This window comes from Acomys minous, assembly GCF_964271855.1.
Source record: "Acomys minous genome assembly, chromosome: 9".
Lineage (NCBI taxonomy): Eukaryota > Metazoa > Chordata > Mammalia > Rodentia > Muridae > Acomys > Acomys minous.
The window spans coordinates 66,067,105-66,077,693 of record NC_140490.1 but is presented as its reverse complement, the minus strand read 5'-3'; the positions used below and the strand labels follow the sequence as shown (position 1 = coordinate 66,077,693).

The following is a 10,589-nucleotide window of genomic DNA, read 5'->3' as shown; positions in this document are numbered from 1 at the left end:
TGCTATCATGATCTCATCCTCTTGCAGAAGCAGCCTGGAGTCTGTATGCAAAGGCTGTTAATAGCAACTACTCTCGGCTGCAGGCTGCTCTCAGGATGCCCAGGATCAGAGAGTGCCTTCTCTTCTTGGAGCCAGCAGCTTCGCCTTAGGAGACTTCAGACAGTGCTGCTTTCCCAACAGCATCGCTCCTATGTGTGACATCTTAGAATACTAACAGTTTCCACTTTATTACTCCATGGATATTTTTTTGAGAGTCAGTATACCTTTAGGGTTAAATAACCTGCAAAAATGCTTTATAGTCTTTGGCGAGCCTCCAGACCAGAGGAGTCTTCCTTCTCTGCATAAAATATAATATTATTCTGCAAGTGCTGTGTGGTCCTTTCGTTTCCATGGACAGGCTCCGTATCAAAACGTATGTTCTAGAATCTTCCCACAATCACTCTTTTGGAACTTCTCACCAGAAGCTGCATGACCTGCTCATGACATCAAGCAGTTTTTCAAAGGGTGAGATGCAGGAGGAGGACAGGTGTCACGAGGGGACATAAATTTCTAACAATTCCTGGAGCAGCACTCATGCCTCCTGTTAAGAACATGCATGTCTCCCCACTCATAAATATATACATTCAGGCTGTTACTTGTATGTTTATGATTTCAAGGCTCACCATTTATCATCAGATAACCAATGTGGGGTTCAAAAGCAATTAAAAAAAAAAAAAAGAAGCCTGAGTTTAAATGAGGGCAAAAAGGTGAACAGGAAGGGTTAGATGAGGAAAGGAAACAGGAAAACAATGTAATTATATCTTAATTTCAAAAATATAAATGAACCAAAGAGATACGTGTAGGCATTTGAAGCTTTGTCCAAAAATTTTTGAGCAATTAGATTTATAAGATCCAGAAACTATGCATCAGGTAATATGCCAATTAATCAATGGCACATTGCAATGGTCATTTCTAAGTGAAGACTTTTAGGCAAAAGGGTGTACTGTGTGACATACCACAACTTCCATGATGAGATATTTTTTAACTTTACTTTGTTTTCTTTGGGGGAGAAGTTGGATGGCCAGAGGACAGATAATAATGGATGAGGAGACAAGGTTAGGTTGCATGAGGTATAATTCAGAAAGAACCAATAACATTTTTTAAAATGTTAAAAAATATAATAAATATTATATAAATAATAATGAAAATTTTAAAAAAAACTAAATTTGAAACAGTTTACACTGTAAAACAGAGCGTATATGTACTAGTTTCATATGAAGCTATGCAAAAGATTTTGTAGGTGCGTTGGTGTTCCCCTCCCTCTAGTAGGAGACTTGTCTAGTTTGAGGGTGTCCTCTTCAGTATCAATGCCCCTGCTCCTAGGAGTCTCTGCTAGAATCCCTCTCATATGCTCCCAGCAGCCTACCCCTGCCTTTGGTCTCCAGCTGGTCTTAGAGATGCCCCTGTTCACAGTTTCTCTTACTCTACAGGTCTTCTGTCCTCCCATCCCTGCTCTCCCCATCCTTATAGCTCTCTGCGCCCCCTCTCGGACCTTGTTCCCTCTCTTCAACCACTACCTCTGTCTATTCCATTTCCCCTTCTGAGTGAAATATAGGCATCCTCCCTTGGGCCCTCCTTGCTGTTTATCCTCTTTGGGTCTGTGCATTGTAGTATGTTTAATGTAATGTTTCTAAGTGAAAAGTCTTAAATTTCAAGTTATTAACTGACTTCTTCAATTGTACGAGGAACTAGTACATTAATAGTTTGATTTTGTTTCTGAACTATTTTTGGATTATTATATTTAAACACCTGAAGGATGCTAACTTTATAAAGGAAAGAGTTTTGTTGTTTGCAGAGTTCTGAAGGTTCTGTGTCATAGTGCTGAGAACTAGGATTGGGCTTGGTTCTGCTGTGGACTTGGCAGCATCAGGTATCACAGCAAAAGCATTTGTATTTCAGAATGAAAGGCTACACTGCCAAATAAAAGTTAAAAGGAGCAGAAGAGAAAAAGTGTTGTGTCATAGTTTCTTCCAAGACTGAAACAGTCCATCCTACAAAGAAGCAGTTTAAGACATAAGGAAAAACCTCAAAATAGCTTCAGGAAATCCCAGAAACTGAGCAGATTCACTAGCCCCCTCCCTCACAGAAGTAGATAATAAAGACTTCTAAGAGTCCGCTCCAAAGTGTCAAGCTGCAAAAAGACTCCAAGCCAAGGCCAGCTGCCCAGAAGAAGGAGAAACCCACAGAGCTGCCTGGAAGAGGTTTAGACAACTGAGCCTCTGTAAAGGGCACTCTCCAAAATGTTGAGCTGCCTAGCCTATAGGCCATGCAGTGTGTTCCAGGTGACATCATCGAGTCATTTTTTTTCCTATGTAAAGAACACCTTACCCACATTTCTTTAAGTAACCCCAATAACATTCATTGGTTCATCAGTTGGACTTTGGTGGTATCTGTACTTTTGTCTGTGAAGGAATTTCTCTCTGTATCGAGTAGACTTATGTTGCATCTCCCAGGAAAATCTTGTCATACAACAGCAATGCCTCCCACTGAGACAGATAAAGAGGACCTACCTGCCCATGGCTAAGTGTTAAGCATTGTTAAAAGCTATTCGGTAAGTATTACTGTAAATAATTATTTCTCCAAGTGATTAATATACCCATTCATTCTAAAGCTGGTTTTCTTGTATATAAGTAAAGCTATTGTGGGCTGGAAGAGCAATTAATTTCCTAATTAGCAGCTTGCTGCCCTGGCTGCCTTAACAAAGGGACTGCCAATAAAACAGTCACCTAAACTATTCCTGTGCCAACACTACCCAATTTAGACCCTAAGTGGATGTTGTGGTGATTTGAATAAGAAATATCCCCCATTGGTTCACATGTACAAACACTGTCCCCAGTTGCTAGTACTCTTTAAGAAGATTATGGAGGCTTGCTGGAGAAAGCAGTCACTAGAAGTGTGCATTGAGAGTTCATAGCCCTGCCACTTTTGGTTCACTCTGTCACTATGCTGCCGTGCCTTCCCAGTCATGACTGACTTCCTATCTCTTTAGAACTCTAAGTCAAGATAGATTCTTTCTTCCTTAAGCTGGTTTTTATCTTGATATTTTATCATACCTGAGGAAAAGTGACTAATACAGATGACTCAAGAGAAACTGCATAAAGTTCTCAGCTGATTGCCCTGCTGAATTCGTGTTCTCAGGCCGAACTTTGAAGCAGCTTGAACTGGGCCTCTTGCTATCATAATACTAGATGATGTAGCAACCTCTGGGCCAGAAGGTGATTGACATGGACACAATCCTCTGTGAATGTGAAGTGTACTGTGTCCAAACAACCCTCCTCGGGCTTGGAGTAAGGTGATCCAATTGCAAGACTCCTCCTGTGTTTGCTGCAACATTTGACCCAAATGCATCTTAAACTAAACTGACCCTTACCTGGAAATGCCATCCCTCCTGGCTAGCATTATCATGCTATGCACAGCACTGAAGGAGAAAATTAACCTTCAATCTCTTCCAGTCATGAACCCTACACTACAATAATGACTGACCTGACAATAGATGCCCACTGTTTCCATCATGGTATGACTGTTATGAAAATAAGGAATTACTTTTTGATGAGATCTAAGGCCTGCTTCTAAGATGGCACCTGTACCTAGTACTCTTAACAGGGCACAGGACATGTGACTGAATTGGTCATAAGCCCTAGGGAAGAACCTAATATTATTATTCTGCTAATTGGACAGAGTATTAAAATGACTCCTAGTCTTATTGCCTTACATATAAATCAGTAGATGTTAATATCAGTAGATGGCAATTAACACATAGACATTTAACTGGCCAATATACTGAGTATGAGATACAGGGCATCCTCAGTTCTAAGCAGGATGCACATATCATGCTCCTCCCCTTAGGCCTCAGACATCTTTGTGAAGAAAGACTGAAAATATAAGAGCAGAAATGGAAGGTGGCTACAAAGAAAAATTTGTTTCTCAAGCATAACAGAGAAGTTGTGTATATAAGCTCACAGCAACTGTGACAACATTCATGAGAGAGAGAGAGAGAGAGAGAGAGAGAGAGAGAGAGAGAGAGAAAGACAGACAGAGAGAGAGAGAGAGAGACAAAGACAGAGAGACAAAGACAGAGAGACAAAGACAGAGAGAAAGACAGAAATACAGAGAGAGGACAGAAAGAGTCAGAGAGAGACAGAGAGACAGAGAGGGTTTGGTTTTGTATGTTTGTTTGTTAGTTTGTTTTTTATGGCTGTGACCCATAGTAAGTAAAAACCACAGTCCAGAACTGGCCCAACACCCACAAGCAGTGCAATACAGATCAGACTCACTAAGAAAAAAAAAGCAAGAGAATTCAAAGTAGGGTAGGTGTATCTACTTGAGGTTGGAATTTGGGAAGAACTAGAGAGGGATGAATATATTCATATAATTAATTCCCAAAGAATTAATAAAATCTATTATTTTAAAATGTTTTCTTTCACATGATTTTTTTTTTTTTGGCCTAAGTTTAGCAGTGTAGGCTGAGCTGCTAACATGAAGAAAGACTCAGAAACCACAGGCGACCAGCAATGGCAGCCTGGGGACAGAAGCAGCAGCAAGGTGGCCAGCAGCTTGACAGCTAAAGGAAGAAGCCGCTGAATCATTTGAGAGAGCAGCCAGCGCAAAACCAGCGGTGAGCAGTGGACTTCGAGTGGATGGAGAACTGGGGCTGAAGATGGATAGAGGTTGCAAAGAGCCAGAGACAAACTCATTAGGCCTGGTAGCTGCAAGAGCTGTGAGGGTTTTAAGACAAGGGGAGGAGGATGAACTGAGTCCAGAGGCGATTTGATGAGCTGGGGAAGGTGGGTAAGGGGGCTCCCCTTTTCTGAGGAATAGTCAAAGAGACATAGGGGAGGGAAGGTGGGACTGGAAGGAGAGGAGGGAGGAGGCTATGACTGGGATGTAAAGTGAATACATTTCATAGTAATAATAACAACGATAACAACAAAAGTAATACAGCGCCAGGGGGCATTGTCAAGAGCTGAGTATCCCATGACTACAGTCTGCCAGAAACTTTAGTGTCAAGTGACTGACACTAAAGACCATTAGAACTGAGGCCTGTAACTGATACCAATCAATTTTCTCACTTCAAATCTTAAAGGTTCTGTCACTTGTCACATTGCTACACTCCCGATTAAAACGTAAGTCCGTGCACTTTGAAGAACACATCACACCCAGACCTATCCAGTCCACCTGGTGATTTATGAAGTCACCATAGTCACAAACTTAGGAGAATAAGTCATTTGAAGACACTTTGTTTTCCCTATATGCCTTTCTGCAAACTTGGATGTGACATCCCAGCAGCTAAGAATGACTGGCATGAAAAGTCGATTCCCCCAGAAATGTGTTAGGGCAGAAATTAAATTTTTAACCATCGAATAGAGCTGATTTTCTTGTTTTTTTTTTTTTCATTCTTTCTCCTGTAAAAGATGACATTATTTCATGAACAGGAAATACTTATCATCATTTTCTCAAGGAAAGGCTTTTTAAATAGTCTCAGATTCTGTGACAATGTTTATCCTTGCTGCTGAAGTTTGGCTGCTGTGTTTATGCCATGATAATAGTTGGCGCTGTCCTATCGGTTCCTCTATCTCAGACCAACATTCAGCAGGCCTAACTTCCAGCTTTCCTATTGCCCCAGGCTTTAGTACTAATGTATACTCTAAGTGAAAACACATGGCATTCAAAAGATTAAAACCCCTTGAAAACATACCCAAGCAATCATCTCATACTTAATTCTCTCTGGAATATATTCCAGTGATATTTTTCCTTTAGCTACCAGTATTGAACTGCACATTGGCATCTGCTTTGGAATAGACTCAGGAGAAGAAATAAAACAGGAGCCATTGCTTGTGCCAGCCTTATTTCAGACCCCAGAGAAAAGAGTTGGGAGAACTGATTCAAGAGAGAGACTCCTCAATTGTGTCACAAATCCTTTTCTACCTGCTAGCCATCGATATCAGTATGTCACACTAAATTATTTCATTAACTACTTCATCGTCTAGGTAACCTGTTTGTCTTTGAAGGCAAACTTTAGATCTGTCTGAATATGCCTGCAAGCTGTCCTCAAAGGTCACCTGCTGGTTCTTAACTGGGGAGTTAGATGCATTCTTTTCCTCTCCTCCTCATAAATATATATTGCAATTGCCACTGTTATTAAAGAAAAATTATCCTTTGGTCCTTAGCGATCCACCATGCTCTACTCTCCCTTCATTCTTAAGCTGACCTTGCTCCCACAGAAAGACAAGAAGACAGCCTTAAGTGACAACGAGACAAATTTCATTTTGTTGGGAACTGCCTTTTCAATTATTTCTCTTTGCTCTATTTCTCCTTGCTGACCTGGTCCAAGCTGTTGCTTTGACAGGGGTCACTAACCTCTGAATTAAAATATGTAAATTGTTATGCTTCCTGAACCAGAGACTATGCATTATAGTCGCAGAAGATCATTCCATTCCATTTTATACTGGGAAAATATCATCTCTTACTTCTGCCATTTCCTATTATGAGAAAAATGATACCCTGCAGACTGCTTTAGTAGTAGCAATATATTTATGCATCAGTATATTTCTATTTTAGAAATGAAAGATTATTAGTTCTTGTGACCCATATTGTGCCACAAGGAAAAATTTATACAGCTACAACCACATGCTCTCAAAGACTTGTGGGTTCATTTTAAATGTTTCAATCTTGAGATGGAGTCTAGATAATTTAAAACATTACTACACTTCATTCACTTAGCTTTTATTTAAAAGACAGCATATATAAAACAAATCCTAGTCATTGCATTTTCTTCCTGTCTTTCCCCAAGTTAATTCTCAGGACTAAGATGTATCCTTCCCCATCCACCTGACTCAATCTGTACTGTTTCAAGAAAAAACAAGTTACCTTTAAGATCTTCCAAAGTACTTTGTTCTGTGTGTGTATACAATATTTTTCTCATCATTGCTAAAAGATCTCTTCCTTGACCCAATTAAAAATGTGCTATATACATACCCGCTGTGATGACAAATAAAGCGCTTAACGCTTATCATTGATGGTTTTGATAGTTCTTGGAGATAACTGAATGATTATGAATTGTCCAGATTCTAAATTCTGTGTGGAAGCTATTTTATGAGAATCATCTGTCAATGAGAGAGATGGAAATGACAAATAAAACTGTTGTTAAAATCAATGCTTGTTGCTTTGGGATACATTTCTGATTCTGTTTATTTTTTAAAAATCTAGTTGCTTTAGATGAGTCTTTACTAATCTCTCTCTCTCTCTCTCTCTCTCTCTCTCTCTCTCTCTCTCTCTCTCGCTCCCTCCCTCCCTCCTTCCCTTTCTCTCCCTCCCTTTCTCTCCCTCCCTCACTCTGTGTGTGTATGTGTGTATGTGTGTGTGTACATGTTTATGTGTGCATGCCTGCAGAGAGCAAAAGATGACTTCAGGTGTAATTCTCAGGTACCATCCATCATCAGCATATTTGTTTTGTTTGTTTATTGAGGCAGGATCTCTCACTGATCTAGACATCACCTAGAAGGCTGGATAAGATGCCTAGGGAGCCCACTTGCTCCATAAGAACCACTTGCCTCTTTTTCCTGGGCACTGGGATTATGTGTATGCCACACTGACTGGTTCCTTATGTGGATTCTGAGAATTAAACTTAGGTTGTTGTGTATGTAAGGCCAAGTACTTAATCAATTTAGCTATTTCACCAATTCCAGGAGTAGACTTTTAATTCCTCTCCAGGTCTTAAGCATAGGTATATGAATGCATTGAGAAAAATATCATGAATTTAAATTTTTATATAGTATAAACCATGGGTAAATATATAGGAATATTACATATCAAATTCAGATACAGTACAGCAAGTCTTTCATCTGTTGGCATGAGCAGTCCAGGCACAAACTATGTAATTAGCCTATCTAGACTTTATAATATACATAAATAAAATTACATATTACAAGTCAATAGGCTTTAAGAGTGAGATGAGACATCTGGTCAACCATTTTCATTTAAACAAGTCCAAAGCAGATTGACAATTTTCATTCATACAACCAGTGATCCATTGAGGCAGACACAGAATACAAATCCTTAATCATTTTATTTAATGAACACCATGATAAGGACTGACATGGTGGGGGACGCTATTTAAAGTCCAATGAAAGAATACACAGGAAGCAACAACAAGGAAATGGCTGCCCTTTATTATAGATTGAAGCTACACAAACATATGCTGGAAGCCCACTTATCTTTAAGTGTTGTAATGCTTGGATGCTCTTCTCATTTGATTGATCTTCATTTCCTCAAGGTTATAAAATGTATCCCTTAATACAGTGTTCCAGAAAAAAAGAATATGGTTGAAGGATAGCTTTAAGAGTCACTTTTATTTATGTGTACCTGTATGTCTGTCTGTGTATGTGTGTACGTCACATGTGACTTTGGATACCAGATAAGAACATTAGATCCCCCAGAACTGGGGTAACAAGTGATTATGAGTTGCCCAACTCCTGCTTGGATGCTTGGGACTGAACACTGGTCTTCTAGAAGAGTAGCAGATACTTAATTCCCAACTCAAACTTCCAGCAGCTCCAGGTTGTTAGGTGTGTGTGTGTGTGTGTGTGTGTGTGTGTGTGTGTGTGTGTGTGTGTTTGATTTGCATGTTTTGTTTTCATTAGCAGTATTTTTAGGTGCTTGGGTGTAATACGAGGAACATCATTTTTCTACAGTTCTTCCCTCTTTGAAGGTATGTGATTGCAGGATCATGGTTGAGAAAAATGACAAAGAAAGCAAGAAAAAAAGGTCAAGCCAGAAATCTGGTGACAAAATCACAGTTCACCCTGCCTAGAGGAACATTTGGGAAAAGTGAGTTCTGTCAATACAAAGTGTCCCTTATGACTCTAAGTCTCTAAACTTATAAAACAGGTTCTTTGAAGGAAAAAATAGTTTTGTTTTCTCATTGAGCTATATATTCTTTAGAACTGCTATACTTAAAACATCCTCTTGGACACAAGAGTAAATTCTACATTGCTAGAAATTACCCAAATTCTAACCATGCTTTATGGTGTAATAGTGTAAGCATATAGTATTACAATCACACAAATCACTTAGCTTGGCAGACAGAGTGCTAGCTAACTAACAGTAAAAGAGCTACAGAGAAAAATTATTTAGGCTTGAGGATTTAACAAATCTTGTTTTAGGACATCTATAAGTTTTCCTAAAAAGAAAAAAAAGCTGGCGTTCCAATGCAAAATAATGGCACTACTATTCAAATAACCTAAGTCTTATTGAGATTACTTATTTATTTTTGTCAAGAGAGCTTGCTAAGGTGCATATGTGGCGGTCATAGTATAACTGTCAGCAGTCTGTTATCTTCTTTTATTGTTGGTCCAGAGACTGAACAGATGCTTTTATCCACTGAGATATTCTGGGTTCCTTTTCATCCTATTAAATACAGACATTATGATGAGCAACTATGAAGTTTACAGTAGACTAAGAGTTCATGTAGTGGTATATACTCACTTGTAAGCAGATATTAGCTATATAATACAATATATAATATATAATAACCATATTACAATCCACAGAACTAAAGAAGCTAAGTAACAATGAGGACCCTAGGGAAGATGCTTAATTCTCATTCTGAAGGACAAATAGAATAGGTGCTGGAAGCCATTGAAGAGAGAGAACAGGGTGGGAGCCATAATATAGTTGTCCTCTGAAAGACTCCACCCACCAGGGGACCAAAGCAGAAGCTGAGTCTCCCAGCCAAACTTTCAGCAGAGTCCAAGGAAGACTCCACAGTTGAGTGGAGAGTGGGGTATGACTTTCACACGTATTCTGGTGACTCATATTTGACCATGTCCCCTGGAGGTGGAGACCTGGTGGCACTCAGAGGAAATATAGCAGGTTACCAAGAAGAGACTTGATACCTTATGAGCATATACAGGGGGAGGAGGTCCCCGTCAGGAACAGTCATAGAGGAGGGGAATAAGGGGAAAATGGGAGGGAGGGAAGAATGGGAGGATACAAGGGATGGGATAATCATTGAGATATAACAAGAATAAATTAATAAAAAATTAAAAGAAAGAAAGAAAGAAAGAAAGAAAGAAAGAAAGAAAGAAAGACTCTTGTAGGGGACAGAAGCTCCACAAGACCAACAGAGCCAACAAATCTAGGACCAAAGGGCATGGGAGAGACGGATGCCCCAAACAAGGACCATGCGTGGGAAATGACACAGGCCTCCCATTCAGATGTGTAGCCTTTAGGCAGCTCAGTCTCCATATGGGTCACCAAAGAAGTGGAGCAGGGGCTGTCCCTGCTGTGGACTCTGTTGCCAACACATTGATCACTTCCCCCTGGCCGCTGCCTTACCATGCCACAGAGAAAGAGGATGCAGAAAGCCCTGATGATACTTGATAGGCTGGGGCCAGTTCCTAAGGGGGAGTGGAGGGAGGAAGAAGGGAGGGTGGGGCCAGGAGTAAAAGAGGGAGGGGGCTACAATTGGGATGTAAAGCGACTAAATTTTTTTAAAAACTAAATAAAAATTAAAAAAAAAAAGAGTTCATGTGGACTGTTTGGTGATAGTT

General features: G+C 39.8%; 1 long non-coding RNA gene across 2 annotated transcripts; it reads left to right on the top strand.

Annotated features, from left to right (window-relative positions):
* Positions 1-450: 450 nt before the first annotated feature.
* LOC311604617 lies at positions 451-8,860 on the top strand. Of its 2 annotated transcripts, none has more exons than XR_014781580.1 (4): positions 451-504; positions 2,493-2,590; positions 7,429-7,461; positions 8,730-8,860. It is a non-coding gene; the product is annotated as an uncharacterized lncRNA (long non-coding RNA). The 2 variants fall into 2 exon arrangements; XR_014781581.1 differs by having other exon boundaries at positions 458-504; positions 2,450-2,590.
* Positions 8,861-10,589: the final 1,729 nt, after the last annotated feature.